Below are 24,032 nucleotides of genomic sequence, written 5' to 3'. Positions count from 1 at the left end.
CATTGAAGGGTTCTCAGGATCATAGGCTTCTTCCTCAGATGAAGCCTCCTTAGTACTGCTTGGTGCATTTTGCATTCCAGACAGACTTTGAGAAATCATATTGACTTGTTGAGTCAATATTTTATTCTGAGCCAATATGGCATTCAGAGTGTCAATCTCAAGAACTCCTTTCTTCTGACTAGTCCCATTGTTCACAGGATTTCTTTCAGAAGTGTACATGAATTGGTTATTTGCAACCATTTCAATCAGTTCTTGAGCTTCAGTAGGCGTCTTCTTCAGATGAAGAGATCCTCCAGCAGAGCTATCCAAAGACATTTTGGATAGTTCAGAGAGGCCATCATAGAAAATACCTATGATGCTCCATTCAGAAAGCATATCAGAAGGACACTTTCTGATTAATTGTTTGTATCTTTCCCAAGCTTCATAGAGGGATTCTCCTTCCTTCTATCTGAAGGTTTGGACTTCCACTCTAAGCTTACTCAATTTTTGAGGTGGAAAGAACTTTGCCAAGAAGGCATTGACTAGCTTTTCCCAAGAGTCCAGGCTTTCTTTAGGTTGTGAGTCCACCCATGTCCTAGCTCTGTCTCTTACAGCAAAAGGGAATAGCATAAGTCTGTAGACCTCAGGGTCAACCCCATTAGTCTTAACAGTGTCACAGATTTGCAAGAACTCAGCCAAAACCTGATGAGGATCTTCCAGTGGAAGTCCATGGAACTTGCAATTCTGTTGCATTAGAGAAACTAATTGAGGCTTAAGCTCAAAGTTGTTTGCTCCAATGGCAAGGATAGAGATGCTTCTCCCATAGAAGTCGGGAGTAGGTGCAGTAAAGTCACCCAGCACCTTCCTTGCATTGTTGGCATTGTTGTTTTCGGCTGCCATGTGTTCTTCTTCTTTGAAGAATTCGGTCAGGTCCTCTACAGAGAGTTGTGCCTTGGCTTCTCTTAGCTTTCGCTTCAAGGTCCTTTCGGGTTCAGGATCAGCCTCAACAAGAATGCTTTTGTCCTTGCTCCTGCTCATAAGAAAGAGAAGAGAACAAGAAAATGTGGAATCCTCTATGTCACAGTATAGAGATTCCTTGAGGTGTCAGAGGAAAAGAAAAGTAGAAGACAGAAGTAGAAAATTCGAACTTATCAAAGAAGATGAAGTTCGAATTTTGCATTAAAGAATAGTGTTAGTCCATAAATAGAAGGATGTGAGAAGAAGGGAAGTAATTTTCGACAATTAAGTAAAAGATTTTGAAAACATTTTTGAAAAACACTAATTGATTTTCGAAAATGAAAGTGGAAACGAAATCAAGTGATTTTTGAAAAAGATTTTGAAATTAGAAATCAAAAAGATTTGATTGAAAACTATTTTGAAAAAGATGTGGTTAAGAAGATATGATTAGTTTTAAAAAGATGTGATTGAGAAGATATGATTTGAAAAACATTTTAAAAAGATTTGATTTTAAAAACTTGGCTAACAAGAAAAGATATGATTCAAACATTAAACCTTTCTCAACAGAAAAGGCAACATACTTGGAATGTTGAATCAAATCATTAATTGATAGCAAGTATCTTTGAAATTAGAAAGAAATCAATTTTGAAAACATATGATTGAAAAGATATGATTTGAAAAAGATTTGATTTTGAAAAACTTTGAAAACTTGAAAAAAAATTGCATTGAAAACAGAATCTTCCCTCTTGTGCCATCCTGGCGTTAAACGCCCAGAATGGTGCACATTCTGGCGTTTAACGCCCAAAACTATACCCTTTTGGGCGTTAAACGCCCAACCAGGTACCCTGGCTGGCGTTTAAACGCCAGTCTGTCCTTCTTCACTGGGCGTTTTGAACGCCCAGCTTTTTCTGTGCAATTCCTCTGCTGTATGTTCTGAATCTTCAATTCTCTGCATTATTGACTTGAGAGGACACAAACTAAAAATATTTTTGGATTTTTAATAATCAAAATGCAACTAAAATCAAATAACAATGCATGCAAGACACCAAACTTTAGCAGTTTGTATACTACTGACACTAGCAAAATGAGAATGCATATGAGACACACAAAACACTCAAGTCAAGAGAATTTAAAGATTAGAGTCAGAAATCATCAAGAACATCTTGAAGATCACTAAGACACATGAATGAATGCATGCAATTGACACCAAGCTTAACATGAGACACTAGACTCAAACAAGAAATATTTTTTTTTGGATTTTATGACTTTGTAAATTTTTTTTTGTGCTTTTTTCGAAAATTAAGTGGAAAAAGGGAATAAAGGTATCAAAATTCTTAATGAGAATTCCAGGAATCATGCAATGTTAGTCTAAAACTTCAGTCTAAAGGAATTAGACATGGTCAGCCAAGCTTCAGCAGAACATTGCATTCAAGAGCTAAATTGATGAAGATCAATCAGCTTTGGTGATGATAAGAACATCACCTTGAAACACTAGAATTCATTCTTAAGAACTCTGAAGAAAAAAAATACCTAATCTAAGCAACAAGATGAACCGTCAGTTGTCCAAACTCAACAATCCCCGGCAACGGCGCCAAAAACTTGGTGCGCGAAATTGTGAACAGTACTTTTCACAACTCTCATAATCCCCGGTCATGAACCCCAAAAACTTGGTGTTCAATACCATGGCATTAACACAACTTCGCACAACTAACCATCAAGTGCACTGGGTCATCCAAGTAATAAACCTTACGCGAGTAAGGGTCGATCCCACGGAGATTGTTAGTATGAAGCAAGCTATGGTCATCTTGTAAATCTTAGTCAGGCAAACTCAAATGGATATGGTGATGAACGCATAAAAACATAAAGATAAAGATAGAGATACTTATGTAATTCATTGGTAGGAACTTCAGATAAGCGCATGAAGATGCCTTCCCTTCCGTCTCTCTGCTTTCCTACTGTCTTCATCCAATCCTTCTTACTCTTTTCCATGGCAAGCTTATGCAAGGGTTTCACCGTTGTCAGTGGCTACCTCCCATCCTCTCAGTGAAAATGTTCCTATGCTCTGTCACAGCATGGCTAATCATCTGTCGGTTCTCGGTCAGGCCGGAATAGAATCCAGTGATTCTTTTGCGTCTGTCACTAACGCCCCGCCTGCTAGGAGTTTGAAGCACGTCACAGTCATTCACTCATTGAATCCTACTCAGAATACCACAGACAAGGTTAGACCTTCCGGATTCTCTTGAATGCCGCCATCAGTTCTAGCCTATACCACGAAGACTCTGATCTCACAGAATGGTTGGCTCGGTTGTCAGGCGAGCACTCGGTTGTCAGGCAATCAACCATGCATCGTGCAATTAGGAATCCAAGAGATATTCACCCAATCGAAGGTAGAACGGAGGTGGTTGTCAGTCACACGTTCATAAGTGAGAATGATGATGAGTGTCACGGATCATCACATTCATCAAGTTGAAGAACAAGTGATATCTTAGAACAAGAACAAGCGGAATTGAATAGAAGAACAATAGTAATTGCATTAATACTCGAGGTACAGCAGAGCTCCACACCTTAATCTATGGTGTGTAGAAACTCCACCGTTGAAAATACATAAGAACAAGGTCTAGGCATGGCCGTGAGGCCAGCCTCCCAATGATCTAAGAACTAGACGTCCAAAGATGATCTAGAGATCTAAAGTGATCAAAAGATTCAAATACAATAGTAAAAGGTCCTACTTATAGAAAACTAGTAGCCTAAGGTTTATAGAAATGAGTAAATGACATAAAAATCCACTTCCGAGCCCACTTGGTGTGTGCTTGGGCTGAGCAATGAAGCATTTTCGTGCAGAGACTTCTCTTGGAGTTAAACGCCAGCTTTTATGCCAGTTTGGGCGTTTAACTCCCATTTTGGTGCTAGTTCCAGCGTTTAACGCTGGAATTCCTGAGGGTGACTTTGAACGCCGGTTTGGGCCATCAAATCTTGGGCAAAGTATGGACTATCATATATTGCTGGAAAGCCCAGGATGTCTACTTTCCAACACCATTGAGAGCGCGCCAATTGGGCTTCGGTAGCTCCAGAAAATCCACTTCGAGTGCAGGGAGGTCAGAATCCAACAGCATCTGCAGTCCTTTTCAGTCTCTGAATCAGATTTTTGCTCAGGTCCCTCAATTTCAGCCAGAAAATACCTGAAATCACAGAAAAACACACAAACTCATAGTAAAGTCCAGAAAAGTGAATTTTAACTAAAAACTAATAAAAATATACTAAAAACTAACTAGATCATACTAAAAACATACTAAAAACAATGCCAAAAAGCGTACAAATTATCCGCTCATCAGGTAGCTACTAGGCGGTCCACCATATCTATCAGCTTGGTATGCATTGTAGGATGGTCTTTGTCTGTGATATCTAGGAGGGTGTTGTTGCCTAAAGGGTTGATCTGATCCTCTTGGCTCCGTCCATCTTTGATTGCTTTGACCTTGATGCATATTCCTGTTATAGCTTCCATTCCTTGCAACAAAATTAGAACTAAACTCAAAGTGAGAGGGGTGAGAATTCATAGTAGTTATCAGAAATAAGGGGGAAAAAGAAGAAACAAATAAACAAGTAAAAAAATATTTTTTTTTGAAAAATATTTACAATAACCAATATTAAGGCACACGTTTGCAATTCCCCGGCAACGGCGCCATTTTGAAGAACTGAAAATTGATGGTTTAGAAGTTATAGTAAACTCTCGTTGTAAGTATAGTTACTAAACCAAGCAATCAACCTTTCTTACAAACGTTTTGGTTGTCACAAGTAACAAACCATTTTATTATTGATAACCGAGTATTCAAACCTCGGGTTGTCTTCTCAAGGAATTGCAGGGAGGTATGACTTATTATTTGCTATGAAAAAGGTAAAATTTTGGGGGTTTTGAGAATGAGGAACAAGTATGATAAATGATAAGCGAAATAAATAAATAACTATAAAATAAACTCTTGGCAAGATATGAAAATTTGGAACTCCTATCCTAGTTACTCCTATAAGAATGGAAGTTAATCCCACTTAGTTAACCTTTGCGTAAGCAAGGGAAAGTCCAGTGAACCAATTGGTTTGAATTCCCAAGTCCTAGCCAACTCCTAAGGAAAGACTAGAGTTAGTGGAATTCAAATTAATTAGCCGACATAACAATCAATCATGCATAGTTGATAACTCAAGAGCTTCCAGTTAATTAATTAAAGCCAAGAATATAAAAAGCTAAATGAAAATCATAGATCTGAAAATACCTCAATTGTATTTAAATATAAATTTAAATCTAACATGGAAAGATTTATGAATCAAATGGGCAACATAAATAATAAACAGATAAAAGTATTAGAGTATCCAAAGTAGAAGAGAAACATAAATTAAAGAACATTGAACCTGTGATGAAAAAGTAATATTCCTAAGTTCTAAAAATCCTAATCCTAAATTCCTAAGAGAGAGGAGAGAACCTCTCTCTCTAAAAACTACATCTAAAACTATGAAAAGTGAATTATGAAAGCATGATTATGAATGGATGCATTCCTTCACTTTATAGCCTTTAATCTGTGTTTTCTGGGCCAAAAACTGGGTCCGAAACAGCCCAGAAATCGCTGATTGTGAAATCTGGTCGGTACAGGTCGCGGCAAAGTGACGCGGAAGCGTCATCCACGCGTCCGCACGGATTGAAGTTTGCAGATGCGATGCGACCGCGTGAAGCGCGCGTTTGCATCGCCTATCTGTACAGCCACTATGACGAATTATATATCAAATCGAAGCCCCGGACGTTAGCTTTTCAATGCAAGTAGAACCGCATCATTTGGAATTTTGTAGATCAAGATATGATCGTTTTAGTGCGAGAGGGTCAGGCTGACAGCTTTTCAGTTCCTTCAACTTCTTGTATTCCTTCCATTTTCGCATACTTCATTTCCATCCTCTAAGCCATTCCTGACCTGTAATTCCTGAAATCACTTAACACATATATCAAGACATCTAATGGTAATAAGAGAGGATTAGAATAAAAGGAAATAAAAGCCAAAGAAGCATGTTTTCAATCATAGCACAGAATCAGGAAGGAAAATATAAAACATGCAAATCATATGAATAAGTGGGTAAAGAGTTGATAAAATCCACTCAATTAAGCACAAGATAAACCATAAAATAGTGGTTTATCACTAAGTCAACTCAAATTTTTGAAAATTATGAGAAGAATAAGGAAAAGATATTTTTTTATTTTTGAATTTTCAATGATGAGAGAGAAAAACTAAAACGTCATTTTTATGTTTTTCTCTTTTCTTTTTGGATCAGAACAAAGAATGCATGCAAGAACACTATGAATGTCAAGATGAACACCAAGAACACTTTGAAGATCATGATGAATATCAAGAACATATTTTTGAAAAACTTTTAATGCAAAGAAAACATGCAATATACCAAACTTAGAAATCTTTCATGTTTAGACATTATGAATGCAAAAATGCACATGAAAAACATCATGTAACACAAAATAAGAAAATTTAAAGATCAAACAAGAAGACTTACCAAGAACAACTTGAAGATCATGAAGAACACTATGAATGTATGAATTTTCGAAAAATGCAAGAACAAGATGAATATGCAATTGACACCAAACTTAAAACATGACACAAGATTCAAACAAGAATCACAAAATATTTTTGGTTTTTATGATTTTATTATTTTTTTGGATTTTTGTAATAAATTTTTCGAAAACATATTTTTGAAAAAGGAAGTAATGAATCCAAAGTCCTCAATCATAATTCTAGGAATCATGTAATGTTAGTCAAAAGCTCCGGTCCAGGAATTAAACATGGTTTTACAGCCAACCAGGCTTCAACATGTTACATGAAACTCTAGAGTCCATTCTTAAAAATTCTGAAGCCATAGAATAATTTATTTTTTCTTGAAAATGGGGATAAATTTTAGAAAAAATTTTTGAAAAGAAAATTACCTAATCTGAGCAACAAGATGAACCGTTAGTTCTCCAAACTCGAACAATCCCCGGCAACGGCGCCAAAAACTTGATAGGCAAAATTGTGATTTCTGATAATGGTATTCATGTTCGTTCTCTCCCTAGTAATGGCGCCAAAAACTTGGTGCATGATACCATGGTCCAAACATAACTTCACAACTTCGCACAACTAACCAGCAAGTGCACTAGGTCGTCCAAGTAATAAACCTTACGTGAGTAAGGGTCGATCCCACGGAGATTGTTAGTATGAAGCAAGCTATGGTCATCTTGTAAATCTCAGTTAGGCGGATAATAAATGGTTATATTGGTTTTAGAAAATAACAATAAATAAAACATAAAATAAAGATAGAAATACTTATGTAGATCATCGATGGGAATTTCAGATAGGCGTATGAAGATGATGTGCTCCTTCTGAATCTCTGCTTTCCTACTGCCTTCATCCAATCCTTCTTACTCCTTTCCATGGCAAGCTGTATGTAGGGCATCACCGTTGTCAATGACTACATCCCATCCTCTCAGTGAAAAAGGTCCAAATGCTCTGTCACGGCACGACTAATCATCTGTCGGTTCTCGATCATGTCGGAATAAAATCTATTGATTCTTTTCCGTTTGTCAACACGCCCAACAATCGCGAGTTTGAAGCTCGTCACAGTCATTCAATCCCAGAATCCTACTCGGAATACCACAGACAAGATTTAGACTTTCCAGATTCTCATGAATGCCGCCATCAATTCTAGCTTATACCACGAAGATTCTGATTGAGGAATCCAAGAGATATGTGCCCGGTCTAAGGTAGAACGGAAGTGGTTGTCAGTCACGCGTGCATAGGTAAGAATGATGATGAGTGTCACAGATCATCACATTCATCATGGTGAAGTGCAACGAATATCTTAGAAAAGGAATAAACTGAATTGAATAGAAAATAGTAGTACTTGCATTGAAACTCGAGGTACAGCAGAGCTCCACACTCTTAATCTATGGTGTGTAGAAACTCCACCGTTGAAAATACATAAGTGATGAAGGTCCAGGCATGGCCGAATGGCCAGCCCCCAAAACGTGATCACAGGATCAAAAATACAATCCAGGATGTCTAATACATACAATAATAAAATGTCCTATTTATACTAGACTAGCTACTAGGATTTACAGAAATAGGTAATTAATGCATAAATCCACTTCTGGGGCCCACTTGGTGTGTGATTGGGCTGAGCTTGAGCTTTACACGTGCAGAGGCTTCTTTTGGATTTGAACGCCAAGTTGTAACGTGTTTTTGGCGTTCAACTCCGGTTCGTGATGTGATTCTGGCGTTTGACTCCAGAATGCAGCATGGAACTGGCGTTGAGCGCCAGTTTACATCGTCTAATCTCAAATAAAGTATGGACTATTATATATTGCTGGAAAGCTGTGGATGTCTACTTTCCAACGCCATTAAGAGCGCATCATTTGAAGTTTTGTAACTCTAGAAAATCCATTTCGAGTACAAGGAGGTCAGAATCCAACAGCATCAGCAGTCCTTTGTCAGCCTTCTTATCAGAGTTTTGCTCAGGTCCCTCAATTTCATCCAGAAAATACTTGAAATCACAGAAAAACACACAAACTCATAGTAAAGTCTAGAAATGTGAATTTAGCATAAAAACGAATAAAAACATCCCAAAAAGTAGCTAGATCCTACTAAAAACTACCTAAAAATAATGCCAAAAAGCGTATAAATTTTCCGCTCATCACTAACGCATGCACCGAGATCACACATACAATCTAGAAATTGAGCCCCATCTACGGTGCAAGTGACCATGCACGGGCCCGGATCATCACACTTCTCGGGTAATGCTCCAATTAATGCGGAAATAGAACTCCCTAATGGAATAGTTTCTAACTCAAGAATTCTATCCTTGTTCATGCATAAATCCTTGAGAAATTTTGCATATTTAGGTACTTAATGGATAACATCAAAGAGGGGTATAGTTACCTCAACTTTCTTGAACATCTTTACTGTTTTGGGGTTAAGTTCCATACACTTCCTAGCTTTCTTTACAAGTGTAGGAAATGGAATTGGTTGAGCAATTTCTTCTTCCACGGCTCCCTTATTCTTGGGGACCTCACTTGTTGGTTGAGTCTCTTCATTTTCAACTATGACTTGTGCTTCCTCCTCCTCTTCTATTTCCTTTATCTTGATTCCCTCCTCCTCTTGAGTGATTATGATCGGACTTGGGTCCTTTACCTTCTTCTCTTTCAATTGAGTCTCAGATCTCAAGGTAATGGCATTAATGCCACCTTTGGGATTGGGTTGAGGTTGAGAGGGAATGGCACTAGAATTTGGGGCTTGAGGAGCGGAAGTGGAGGGCGGGTCCATGCGTGCAAGAAGAGCTTGTAGAGTATATGTAAGACCGGTAAGGCCGGAAGCAAGTGTGGTTTGAAGCTCTTTTTGGCCTTAGAGAATAGTCCGGAGTGTATCATCTTGATTGGGAGAAGTGGAAAGGTATGTGATTTGAGGGGCTTGTGATTGGTTGGGTAGAGGTGGTGGTCGTTGATGTGGTGGTTGATAGGTTTAGTAGTTTCTTCCTTGGTTTTGTTGGGTGTATGGTTGGCTTTGGGAGTATCAGTTTTGTGAGTTGTTGTTGTTCCATCTTTGATTGCCTCCATTATTGTTGTTGTCCCTACCTCCTTGTTGGTGATTGTCCCTCCAATTTTGATTATAATTGCCACCACCTTGATTGTAGCTTCCTCCTTGTTGGGGGTACCCTTGGTTGAAATTGCCGCCTTGCTGGTGGTACCCTTGATTTGGGTGGTCATAATAGTTGTGGGTAACCACCAAGGTGTTATCTTCTTGAAGATTCGGACATTCGTCCGTGTAATGGAAATAGCAAGAGCAAATGCCACACACTTTTTGGGGGACCAATTGTTGACTATATTGTTGAGGAGGTTGTTGGCTATACTGTTGAGGAGGCGATGAAGGTTGTTGTTGACCCAATTGGAGTTGCTTTAGAATGTTTGTCATCTCACCCAAGGATTTGGGAAGAGCGGCGGTCTCGCTACTAGATGATAATTCATTCACGGCCTTTGGACGGTTGACTCTTTTTCTAGCATGTTGGTTGGATTCGGCCATGTCGCCAATGAGTTTCCATGCCTCCTCTGCCATCCTATATTTGGACAAGGAGCCATTGCTAGATGCATCCAAAAGAGTCTTATCTTGTTCCCTCATCCCTTGGCATATGTAGCCAAGCAATGCTTGGGTGTCAAGCATGTGGTTTGGGCATGCGTCAAGGAGTTTGCGAAATCGTTCCCAATATTAGTATAGAGTTTCCGTTTCGCTTTGCACAATACATGAGATCTCCTTCCTTAGCTTGTCCATCCTTTCCGCGGGCAAGAATTTTTCTAAGAACCCTCTTCTAAGCAAGTCCCAACTGGAAACAACTTCGCTAGGTAAAGTGTAGAACCACTCTTTAGCTTTATCTTCAAGAGAGAATGGGAAAGCAAACAACCATACGGCAACTTCATCAGATCCTTCTCGCCTAGTTGTTGAGCATACACTATGAAAATCCTTAGGTAGGAGGTGGATCAAAGCGGTCTTGAGTTCAAATCTCGCGTCCAAGTTTAGATTAAGCACATGAACGGGTTGAAGAACATAATCCGGTGCACCCGCTTCCTTGAGAGTAACTCTCCTTGGAGCGGCCATGGTGTCGGCACCTAGATCAAAAGAAGAGCTATTAGTAGTACCAACGGAAGAATAGCTAGTGCCTTCTTCAAATGACGAATCAGAATCCACTTCGGGTAAGGTCGGTGAATTGGTAGGAACTTTTTCACCTTCCCCAAAGGTTAACCGCCTCCGAACTTGCCTAATATGAAGCAAAGTTCGTTCAATTTCCGAATTAAATAGGGCTAAGCTCGGATTCAGTTGTGAACGCGTCATACAATGAAGGGAATGTAAAGCTCATGGTAACAAGTGGAAGTAGACAAAGATTAATCCTATGTCAATCAAACAAAGAAACAATCAAGAGAAAATGCAAGTATGTACATATACACATATTTACACTAAACAATAACATGGCACACATAAGCAAGTCCCCGGCAACGGTGCCATTTTGATAAACGAAATTTTGTATGTCGATATAGAATTTAGTAGTGGGTACAATCATGAGTATAGTCTAATCGACACTCAAATCTCTCATCAAACAATTCTACAATCTACAATCGAGAGTATTAATCCCGAGTTGTCCTCCCTTGGACGTGCATTAGAGTGTTCATTATTGCTTAGGAAGTCAAAGTCTTTTGTGATTTTTGAGAGTTGGTATGAGAGTGCAAGCTAACAAAGTTTAAACAACAAACAAACAATATTAAAGGACTTGGCCAAGGATGAGCATTGGAAGTTCCATCACCATAGCTTCCTTCAATTATGATGACAATTGAGTCTTGCTTCACTTAGTTGACCCTAATTATAGAGGAGATTCAAGTGAAGGTAACTAGCTTGGTCACAAGTCCTAGCTTCACCATAGGTGATGCTAGCTTTAGTGCATTCAAAGTCAATTAGCAATTCTTAATTCTCAATCAACAATTGACATCCATTATTCAAGTATCTCCAATAGTTCAATCTTTAAGCCAAGTGAAAGAATTTTACTCCATGGCTAGTGTTATCATTTTATCAAACATTTGGTGAGCATTCATAAGAGACATTGTGTAATTGAGATGAAAGAGTTGAAATCAAGATATCTAAATCACACAATCATCAAAAATTGAACAATTGCAAGTAAATGGATATGAAAATACCTCAATTCACTAGTCCAAATCCAAGTAACAAAGTCAAAGCTAGATCTAAAGTGAGAGGATCAAAAGAACACAAATTGAGAATAGGAGAAGAGTATATCTACTAATTGCATCAAAGTAAAAGTGAATTACAATAGATCTCACCAAGAGAATCAAAGGAGAATTTCAATGGAGAATGAAATCTTAGAGAGAGGTTGGAGGTTCTCTCTCTACCCAAAAATGCAACCAACTCTAGGAAAATATCTAAGAAAAAGTAAAAATGAGTGAATCCCCTTTAACCCTTCAATCCTTGGCCTTCTTCAGCTTTTCCCGCCAAAGCTCTACCCCAAAATAGGGTATCTAACTACCTCCATGCTCTGGTGATGTGCTTTCTTAAAAAATCATGTGTGACCATTGGTGCGTACGCGCACAATACGCGCACGCGCCCCTGGGTAATCGCAATCCGCGCGCAGGCATAACGCGCGCGGGCGCGTCTATAAGGATCATATTCCAGCCGCTAAACACGCCAGCTCGTAGCTTGGCTCCTGGCTCTGGCTCCTGGCGGCTCGTATCTGTGCGGACGCACCATGTGTGCGCGCGCGCCACTGTTGGAATTCCCAAAGCTTAATTTTTCCATGCTCCTTTCCTTTATGCGTACTCCCTTTCTCCCTCCAGGTCATCCTTGCCCTATAAACTCTGAAACCACTTAACACACGGATCATGGCATCGAATGATACTAAAGGAGGATTAAAAATATATCTAATTTAGTGCAAAGGAAGCATGTTTTCATCCATAAGGCAAGATTGGGAAAGGAACACAAAATCATGCATTTTCATATGAATAAGTGCGTAGGATCATTGATAAAACCCTCAAAATCTATACAAGATAAACCCTAAAAATGGGATTTATCAGTGTCACCTCCCAGTGCAGATAGAACACAAAGCTTTCTAGGCGGTACGGGAATGCAACATGGGATTTGAGAAGCCAGAGCTGAGAGGAAGTTGCAATTACAGGAACTAGAGAGCCTTCGCTTAGAAGCATATGAGAATTCCAGGCTATACAAGGAGAAGGTGAGGGTTGTACATGACAAGAATATAAAGCACAAAGAGTTCAGACCTGGTGAGTTAGTTCTCCTCTACAACTCCAGGTTGAGACTTATGCCAGGCAAGATGAGATCCAAATGGGAAGGCCCCTATATGGTGGAAAAGGCTGAACCATATGGCGTCTTTCACCTGCATCATCCCTCAAGCCCCAAGATCCTCAAAGTTAATGGTCACCGCCTAAAGCTTTACCATGGTGAGAAGATGAAGGACAAAAAGGAACTGGAGATCTTCCTCTTGGAAGATCCACCATCAGTAGACAACTGAGTTTGTGGACCGTCCAACTTAAGGACGTTAAAGCAAAGTGCTAGATGGGAGACAACCCACCATGGTATGATCGCCCATCTCTTATTAGTTTCTATTTTAGTGACTCTTCTCATTATCACTACATACATTCTTACATTCTACATCATCACCTACATTCTTCATAAAAAAAAGAGGGGGCATCGACGCATATGCATCAATGGTGCGCGCGCACCCCCTAAGTGAATCACATTGTTCCCATATTTGGCAGAGAGTTGTGTGGGAGCTGCGCAGGAGGTGTGCCTTGCGCACAAGCTCCCTTGCGCGTACGCGCACCTGGTACGTACACGCCCCTCACAAATTCTTCTTTGCACGCGGGCACGTGCTTAGCGCGCACATGCGCCCCTAAAATCGACGTAAAAAGGGTGCCTGGCCGATTAGTGTGCTGGCCTGGCGCTGCTGTTGTGCTAAACGCACAACCTGCCCCACCGAATGCGTCCCTGACGCGTACGCATCCCCATACCCATCTGGCTACCCACGCATGCGCATACATTCCGCGCACACGTCGCACATCCCCCTCACCCCAATACAACAAGTTACAGAGGGTTGTGCGGGGTTAGACTCATACCAGTTGTACAACCCCCTCACGCGTATGCGTATAGTGTGCATATGCGCCCCTCTCTTTTTGTGCAACCCGCGCAGACACACGTCGTGCGCGTCCGCGTCGGTAGCGCCGCATCACCCAATCAGCACGCCGCCCAGATTTGTTATCTTTTCTCTCTCAATCATAATTTCTTTCTTCATCCTTCTTCCTTCTTCCTTATTTCTTCTTCTTTCTTCTTTCTTCTTCTTCTTCTTCTTCTTCTTCTTCTTCTTCTATCTTCTCTATCTTCTTCTTCTTCTTCTCCTCTTACTTCTTTCCCACTCACATCCTCCATTGCCTCTCTCTTTTCATCTTCTTCTCAAGGTTCTTTCCTTCTTACTATTTATCTATTCTTTTTGCATTCTTTTAATTGGTGTTAGAAATTTAAATGGGTGATTGTTTTCTTCTATATTTGCTTATGGATACATTAGGGAGTGATTAGACAATTAATATTAATTTTTGGGTTGCATACATGTTTGGATTTCATACTTTCCCTAAAATATTTTACATTCATATCGAGTGTTTGTGAAAAGCCCGTTTGGCATTGTGAATTCTTAATTATTCTATTCTTCTACTCTACTGCCTGTTTTTCACAAAACCCTTGCAATCTTTTATTGATTAAATATTATTTTCAACACAAACGTGGTTGTTAGTTTGTTACATTTGATAATCAAATTGAGCTATTAATGCTTGATCTATGCTACTCATGCCTTTGCCAGCATGCTGATAAACATCTTGCATCTAATTGCCTTAATATATCATGCTATATTTCCATTGATGTCCTACATACATGGAGTCACGACCATGTGTTTACGACATTCTTCTTTACCCTGGCATTGATTATCACTTGTATTTTCCTCCTTCCAGTTCTAGCTATTTGATTTCATGTCCCTTTCTTTTCTCCCTTTTCAGGATGGCCACCAGGAAGAGTAAAGAGAAAGCCTCTAACAAGCCACCGGCGAGGAGAGGAACAAAAAGAGCACTAGCTACAGAACCATCCTCAATATCAGTCAAGCCATCCACAAAGTGGGGTAAGAGGATCATCAAGGTCAATGAAACCGAGAAAGCCTTTCCAACAAGAGACACTGCGCTGTTCACTAACCGCTACTGTGAGCAGATGTTCTCCATCCTGGCTGAGCAGAACTACAAAAATGAGCACCTACTCATCCTCCCTACCCACATTGTTGATTTTGTAGAGCCCCATATTGAGCACAGATAATGGGGATTCTTACGAAGGCAACCACGGCAGGTCAACCTTTCATGGGTAGTTGAATTCTACTCCATTTTTCACATGTTAGCCCTGTAGTCTGTCTATGTCTGTCAGAAACAAGTTCCTATATCTGAAGGGGCCATTCAGCGAGCTTTAGATCTCCCCCCTGCTCCAGATGGATTGGACGCATACCAAGAAGCCTCTTTCAAGTGCCAGACATACCAGTTTGACTGGGACAATGTCCTTAGAGTTATAGCGCAACCTGGCAGCAGGTGGATCTATGGATACCATCAATCCCGACCTAAGGGCATATTGGCTTCTGCACTTACCTTTGAGGGTCGAGTGTAGGCACAAATCATGTCCCACTATGTCTTTCCAAGCACTCACAAGTCATTCTTCACTGCGGACATGGCTGTTCTCATCTGGTGTATCCTTACAGACCAGCCTCTCAACATACTGAGACACCTCCGGCAAGACATGGGACACGTACAGATTACGGGCAACCTACCCTTTCCCACCTTGGTTTCAAATCTAGTTGCGGCAGCCGGAATCTCCTACAGAGCTAGGGATACCAAGGCCATGATTCCGCAGGATGATCAATACATCCCCAACGGAAAATACATCAGACCCACAGCAACCACTACCAGCTGGACTACAGACCCAGCCGAAGATATTCCTTCTCCTTCCACATCACAAGTACCTTCAACAAATCAGTTGCTCTTTCAAATATTTCAGAGGTTGGACCGGCTAGACCGGTAGGCAAAGCGAATGGAGCACCGTAACAAGCACCGATTTACATATCTCAAGGAGCTGATTATTGGCAACCACCCACCTAAGGGAGAACCAGACACTCCGGACTCCACCTCACCTACCAGCACAGGGAGCCATGACGACCCCGATTGTGGAGATGCTGTTACCAGCCCCCCTTTGTTCCTGACTGATGGCACCGAGGACGGTGCCAAGCTTTAAGTGTGGGAAGGTCGGTCAATACCTGACTTCCGGAGGTAATTGCTTTTTCTTAAACACCAATAGGTTATTTTTCTTTTGTTAGCTAGGATAGATTGCATAGTAATAAGTGTTTGCATGTATGTTCTACTTGGTTGAAAATAATGAGTTTCTTTTTAAGACTCTATTTTTAAAAATTTCACTAATTCAAATTAAAATTCTATGTTAAACTTGTCTGAAGATTGTAATTTGGAACATGGTTTAAAGGTAGAACACACAACCTAGTGAGATTTTGGGCCTAATTGTATGCTTACATGATTTAACCATTATTTTTATTCTTGTGTGTTTTCTCACCTCTATGATTACAATTTATGGTTTGTTCCATTCTATATGTCCATTGTTTAATGTATTCATGCATATGTATGATTGAGGCCATTATTTGTTATCAGCTCACTATCCCAAATGGCCTACCATTCTAATTACCTTTGTTCACCACTTTGAGCCTTATCTATTCCCTTTCGTTCTTTATGTTACCACATCACTAGCCTTAAGCGGAAAAATAATGAACTACCCCAATTGAATCTTTGGCTAGCTTAAGATAGAGATTGTGTGTCAAATTAAGTGTGGGAAACTATGGGAACTATGGTTAATAAGAATGTGTGTTGCTTAATTGATAAATATTAAGAATTTGAGTGCTACTCATGTGAAATTATGAAAACCAAATACATTGATGTTATAATGCTTTCAAAAAAAAGAGATCAATGCATGTGAGATAAAATAGAAGAACATTTAAATACATGAGTAGGTGAAAAACACAAAAGTGAGACTATGGGTAGTTAGGCATGATTTTAGAAGCATAGGGAATGTGTGTGCGTTAGTTGAGAACTTAGGTTAATCAAAGATTCAATTTTTAGCTCACTTGGCCATACATGTATCCTCACCCCTACCTAAACCCCATTACAACCTTGAAAAAGACCTCATGATGTTTGCATGTATGCACTAAATATTTGTTGATTGGTTACATGAGGAACAAATTTTAGAACGCATGAATAGAGGAGACTAGAGTGGATTACCCTATACACTTGAGTCATCAGAGTGCATATACACTTCCAGTGAGGGTTCAATACTTGACTCTATGTTCCCAGCTCTCATGAGCTATCTTCTCACAAGTTTACTTATCTTTTATTGTGTGATTTGAGTTAGTGGAATCTGAATATTATTTGTCTTGGAGAACTTGTTCATTTCCTTCACCAAGTAGGTATAGACATTTCATCATATAGTTGCATTCATATGTATAAGTTGCATTGCATTGCATGAGTCCTATTGTCCCTATTCATTCTTTTTGGTTTCCTTGAGCTTAGCATGAGGACATGCTAATGTGTAAGTGTGGAGAGGTTGATAAACCACTATTTTATGGTTTATCTTGTGTTGAATTAAGTGGTTTTCATCAGATTCTTCATACACTTATTCATGTGAATTGCATGTTTTACAATTGCCTTCGTAATTCTATGCTGTGATTAAAAACTTGCTTCCTAAGCCGCTAAATTTTTAATTTTTAATTCTCCCTCTATTCCATTCGATGACGTGATCTATGTGTTGAGTGTTTTCAGGCTTTATAGGGCAGGAATGGCTTGGAGAACGGAAAGGAAGCTTGCAAAAATGAAAGGAACGCAAAGAAACAAAGGAGCTGACCAGCGAGGAGCGACGCGGATGCGCACCTGGCGCGCACGCGCACATTAGCGCACTCACACCTCAACGAGCATGCGCACCTAGCGCGTACGCATGACATGCGCAATGTACAGCAGTTGTAGAAAAATTCTGGGGGCGATTTTGGGCTAAGTTTGGACCCAGTTTTCGGCCCAGGAACACAAATTAGAGCCAAGGGACAGCAGAGACTCAAGGGAGAACATAGACACATTCTTAGTTTTTTAGTTTTTAGTTTTGAATCTTGGAAGAAATTTACTTCCTCCAGTGTTCTTCATAGTCACATACCTTTTTCCTAGTTTTATGCTTGAGTTGGATATTACAAGAGTTACTACCTCTATTAAAGTCTTTATCATTCTAGTTTGTTTTCTATTCCCTTGCTCTTTTAATTTTCCATTTATCCTGTTCAGAGTTACATATGGATATCTTTAATTTTGGAATTTATTAATGCAAAAGATACTTTTCTATTTAATTTCTTTATCCGTTGATTATTCTCACTTCCATTCCAATTAATTTGATTATTATGTCTTCTTTCTTCTCCTTGAATATGTATGTGGAATTGGCATCCATGTCAATGGAGTAGACTCCTAACTTGACTTGGGAGTGGATTACAAGGAAACCATTGAGTTGGAATACTCAAGCGTTAATTGGTAATTAGAAATTGTTGGTTGGCTCTCTAAATACTAACGCTAATCCTTCCCAATGGAGAGGATTAGGACTGGTGAATAGAAGTTGGCTTAATACTTGACTTTTCCTTATTCGGTAAGGGTTAACTGAGTAGAACAACAACCAATTATTATTAATCTTGGGGAAGCCAACAAGGATAGAACTTTCGATTAATCTCCTCCCAGTCAAGGTTTTTTTATCTCAATTAAATAAAATCCCTCGTTCATTTTCCTCGCTTTAATTCTATTCTCCAACTTCAAATTTCTTAGAAATCTCCTGATCAATAAATAGCACTCTCTTAGCAACTCGTTGAGAGACGACATGGGATTCATACTCCCAGTATTTTATTCTTATATTGTGACAAAACCCCTTTTTAAATTGATATGCAGAATCTTCGTTGGTTAAGGACTATACTCGCAACGTCAGTTCATTATAAAATCTTAATTGACAATTTTTCGCACGTCATGGAGCCCCACATCGAGCGGAGACATTGGGGATTCTTAAAGAGGCAGCCGCGGGTGGCCAATCTATCATGGGTAGTTGAATTCTACTCCAACTTTCACTTACCTGCCCTGCAGTCTATCTATCTTCATCAAAAGCAAGTTCCTATCTCCGAGGGGGCCATTCAGAGGGCATTAGGTCTTCCACCTGGCCCAGAGGGGTTGGATGGCTATCAGGAGGCCACTCTTAAGCGTCAGATATACCAGTTTAATTGGGATAGCGTCCTGGGAGTTATAGCATAACTTGGCAGCACTTGGATCTATGCACAGCATCAGACTCGACCTAAGAGCATCTCGGCTCCCGCACTTACCTTGGAGGCTCGCGTGTGGGCACAAATTATGTCCCACTATGTATTTTTGAGCACTCACGAGTACACCTTAACTACAGACATGACTTTTCTCATCTGGTGCATTCTCACAAAGTAGCCTCTCAATCTACCAAGGCACATCCGATAGGCCATGGGGCACGTACAGATTGCGGGTAACCTACCCTTTCCCGCATTAGTTTCGGATCTTGTCTCTGCAGCTGGAGTTTCCTATAGGGCTGGGGACACCAAAGCCATGATCTCAATGGCTCATCAGTATGTCCCGAATGGGAAGTATATCAGACCCCTGGTACCCTCCGCTAGCCGACATCCCGGCCCATCTCTAGACACTCCCCCTACTGCAGCCCCGCCATCACCCACACCTCATACACTATTGAAGAACTGAAGATTGACGGTTTAGAAGTTATAGTAAACTCTCGTTGTAAGTATAGTTACTAAACCAAGCAATCAACCTTTCTTACAAACGTTTTGGTTGTCACAAGTAACAAACCCTTTTAAAATTGATAACCGAGTATTCAAACCTCGGGTCATCTTCTCAAGGAATTGCAGGGAAGTATGTTCTTATTATTAGTTATGGGTTTTGTAAATTGGGGTTTTGAAAGTGGGGAACAAGTAAATTAAAGGACAAATAAAACAAATAATTAACTATAAAATAAACTCTTTGCAAGATATAAAAATTTGGAAGTCCTATCCTAGTTACTCCTATAAGAATGGAAGTTAATCCGACTTAGTTAACTTTTGCGTAAGCAAGGGAAAGTCAAGTGAACCAATTGGTTAGATTTCCCAAGTTCTAGCCAACTCCTAAAGAAAGACTAGAGTTAGTGGAATTCTAGTTAATTAGCCGACATAACAATCAATTATGAATAGTTGATAACTCAAAAGCTTCCAGTTAATCAATTTAAAGCCAATAATATAAAAAGCTAAATTAAAATCATAAATATCTGGAATACCTCAAATAACATTCATTCAAAGCAGTCAAATCTAACATGGAAAATATTCATAAGCCAATTGGGCAACATAAATCAAACATAAATAAAATCATTAAAGTATCTCAAAGTAGAAGAGAAATATAAAATAAAAGGAATATTGAACCTGATGAAGAGTTGAAATCCTAAATCCTTTAAGAGGAATCCTAATCCTAAAATCCTAAGAGAGATGATAGAGCCTCTCTCTCTCTAAAAACTACATCTATATCTAAAATTGTGAATTATGAAAGCATGATAATGAAATTAATGGATTCCCACACTTTATAGCCTCTAATCTGTGTTTTTTGGGCCAAAAACTGGGTTAGAAACAGCCCAGAAGTTGCTGTTTACAAATTTAGCTACGCTGGTTTTTCATCACTGTGACGCGTCCGCGTGGATCACGCGTTTGCGTCACCTAGCGGTATGGCCACTATGAGAAATTATATATCAAATCGAAGCCCCTGACGTTATCTTTCCAACGCAACTGAAACCGCATCATTTGGACCGCTGTAGCTCAAGTTATGTCCGTTTGAGTGCAAAGAGGTCAGGCTGACAGCTTAGCAGTTTCTTCAACTTCTTGTATTCCTTCCACTTTCGCATGCTTCCTTTCCATCCTCTAAGCCATTCCTGCCCTATAATCCCTGAAATCACTTAACACACATATCAAGGCATCGAATGGTAATAAAGGATAATTAAATTTAATATTTCTAAAGCATAGAAAACGTGTTTTCATATATATCATATCATGAGGAAGGAATTGTAAAATCATGCAAATAGTATGAATAAGTGTGCAAAGGCTTGATAAAAACCACTCAATTGAGCACAAGATAAACCATAAAATAGTGATTTATCAACCATCCACTACTCAGATGTTCCTTCATATTCTTCAGAGGTTAGACCGGCAAGATCGACAGATGGAGCGATTGGAGTGCCGTAACAAGCACCGCTACACCTATCTGAAGGAGCTCATTGTTAGTACCAACCCGCCTCCAGAAGAGAAGGATACCCCAGACTCCACTTCACCTACCAGGCCCAGGAGCCATGGCGAGCCCAACTGTGGAGGTGATGCTACCAGCCCCACCTTGCTCCTTACCGATGGCACAGAGGACCGTGCCAAGCCTTAAGTGTGGAGAGGTCAGTACCTGACTTCCAGAGGTAATCTCTCTCTCTTAACACCAATATGTTATTTTTCTTTTGTTAAATAGGATAGATTGCATGATAATAATTGCTTGCATGTATGTTCTGCTTGGTTGAAATAATGAGTTTATCCTCAAAACCCTGTTTAGAGCATTTCACTAATTCAAACTAAAAATTGTGTTAAACTTGTTTGAAGATTGTAATTTGGAACATGGTTTATGGCTAAGAACACACAACCTGTGAGATTTTGAGATTAATTATATGGTTACATATTATTTAACCATGATTTTTATTCTTGTGTGTTTTCTTCTCTATGATTGCAATCTATGATTTGTTCCATTCTATATGTCCATTGTTTAGTGTATATTCATGCATACTTATGATTGAGGCCATCATTTGTTATTAGCTCACTTATCCCAAATAGCCTACCATTTCATCTACCTTTGTTTGCCACTTTGAACCTTTTTAACCCCCATTTGTTCTTTATTTTACCACATCAATAGCCTTAAGCGAAAAAACAAATAATTACCCCAATTGAATTTTTGGTTAGCTTAAGATGAAGATTGTGTGTCAATTAAGTGCGGGGATTTGTGGGAACTGTGGTTGATGAATACTGAGAATTTGGGGTGCTACTCATGTGAAATTATGAAAACCATATGCTTTGATTTACTATGCTTTAAAAAAATCATAAAGGAGAATAAAATCACCCCAATGTTAAGTTCAATAAAAAGATCAATTCATATGAAATGAAATAGAAGAAAATTTAGATACATGAATATGTGATAAATACAAAAGTGAGATTATAGGTAGCTAGGCATGATTTTAGAATTACATAGAGTGTGTATATGTGTTAGGTGAGAACTTAGGTTAGTCAAAGATTCAATTCATAGCTCACTTGGCCATACATATATCCTCACCCTTACCTTAGCCCCATTACAACCTCAAAAGACCTCATGATGTTTGCATTTGTACACTAGATATTTGTTGATTAGTTAGATAAAGAGCAAGGTTTTAGAAAGCATGATTAGAGTGGATTAACCCTAAACACCTGAGTGATTAGAGTGCATATATTTTTCCCAGTGATGGTTCAATGCTTGATTCTATGTTCTCAGCTTTCATGAGCTATCTTCTTACAAGTCTACTTGCCTATCATTGTGTGATTTGAATTGGTGGAATCTAGTTTCTGTTTATCTGGGAGAGCTTGTTTACTTTTAACCAAGTAGGTAGAAACATCCTAGCATGTAGTTACATTCATTCACATAGGTTGCATTGTATGAGTCTTACTTCCCCCATTCATTCTATTGATCCCCTTGAGCTTAGCATGAGGACAGGCTAATGTTTAAGTGTGGAGAAATTGATAAACCATTATTTTATGGTTTATCTTATACTAAATTGAGTGGTCTTTATCAATTCTTTGAATACTTATTCATATTATTTGCATGATTTTACAATTCCTTCCCAATCTTGTTCTATGGTTGAAAACTTGCTTACTAAGCCCTTAAATTATGTATTTTTAATTTTTTCTTTTACCATTCAATGCCGTGATCCGTGTGTTGAGTGTTTTCAGGCTTTATAGGGTAGGAATGGCTTAGAGGATGGAAGGGAAGCTTACAAAAATGGAAGGAACATAAGAAACTAAGGAGCTGACCAGCGAGAATCGACGCGCACACATGCATCACGCGCGCGCATGGTGCACGAAATTGGAATCACACTCTTGCGATTCCGCACAACTAACCAGCAAGTGCACTGGGTCGTCCAAGTAATACCTTACGTGAGTAAGGGTCGATCCCACGGAGATTGTCGGCTTGAAGCAAGCTATGGTTATCTTGTAACACTTAGTCAGGATATCAATAATTCTTAGGTTTAATTGTGAAAAGTAAAAGAACATGAAATAAATACTTGTTTTGCAGTAATGGAGAACAGGTTGAGGTTTTGGAGATGCTCTATCTTCAGAATCTCTGCTTTCCTACTGTCTTCTTCTTCATGCACGCAAGGCTCCTTCCATGGCAAGCTGTATGTATGGTTTCACCATTGTCAATGGCTACCTCCCATCCTCTCAGTGAAAATGTTCAACGCGCTCTGTCACAGCACAGCTAATCATCTGTCGGTTCTCAATCAAGTTGGAATAGAATCCAGTGATTCTTTTGCGTCTGTCACTAACGCCCAGCCTTCAGGAGTTTGAAGCTCATCACAGTCATTCAATCCTTGAATCCTACTCAGAATATCACAGACAAGGTTTAGACCTTCCGGATTCTCTTGAATGCCGCCATCAATTCCAGCTTATACCACGAAGATTCTAATTAAAGAATCTGAGAGATATTCACTTAGTCTAAGGTAGAACGGAGGTGGTTGTCAGGCACACGTTCATAGGTGAGAATGATGGTGAGTGTCATGGATCATCACATTCATCAAGTTGAGGAACAAGTGATATCTTAGAATGGAAGCAAGCATGATTGAATGAAAAAACAATAGTAATTGCATTAATCCATCAAGACACAGCAGAGCTCCTCACCCCCAACCATGGGGTTTAGAGACTCATGCCATAGAAGATACAATAAGAAACGTGTAATGTGTCATGAAGTAAAGATACAATGTCAAAAGGTCCTATTAATAGTGAACTAGTAACCTAGGGTATACAGAAATGAGTAAATGATGTAAAAATCCACTTCTGGGGTCCACTTGGTGTGTGCTTGGGCTGAGCATTGAAGCTTTCATGTGTAAAGACTTTTCCTGGAGTTAAACGCAAGCTTTTGTGCCAGTTTGGGCATTTAACTCCAATTTTTGTGCCAGTTCCGGCGTTAAACACCGGGAATTTTGTAGCTGATTTGCAACGCCGGTTTGGGCCACCAAATCTCGGGCAAAGTATGGACTATTATATATTGCTAAAAAGCCCAGGATGTCTACTTTCTAACACAATTGAGAGCGTGCCAATTG

At 39.5% G+C, this 24,032-nt stretch overlaps 1 non-coding gene across 1 annotated transcript; it reads left to right on the top strand.

The window, feature by feature from the left end:
• Positions 1 to 369: 369 nt before the first annotated feature.
• LOC112718814 (small nucleolar RNA R71) lies at positions 370 to 477 on the top strand. Its single transcript, XR_003161140.1, has one exon. It is a non-coding gene; the product is annotated as a small nucleolar RNA R71 (small nucleolar RNA).
• The last annotated feature ends 23,555 nt before the right edge of the window (positions 478 to 24,032 follow it).

Source organism: Arachis hypogaea, chromosome 10 (assembly GCF_003086295.3).
Source record: "Arachis hypogaea cultivar Tifrunner chromosome 10, arahy.Tifrunner.gnm2.J5K5, whole genome shotgun sequence".
NCBI classification, from domain to species: Eukaryota; Viridiplantae; Streptophyta; class Magnoliopsida; order Fabales; family Fabaceae; genus Arachis; species Arachis hypogaea.
The sequence above is the reverse complement of the archived record's forward strand: the minus strand, read 5'-3'. Positions and strand labels throughout refer to the sequence as shown.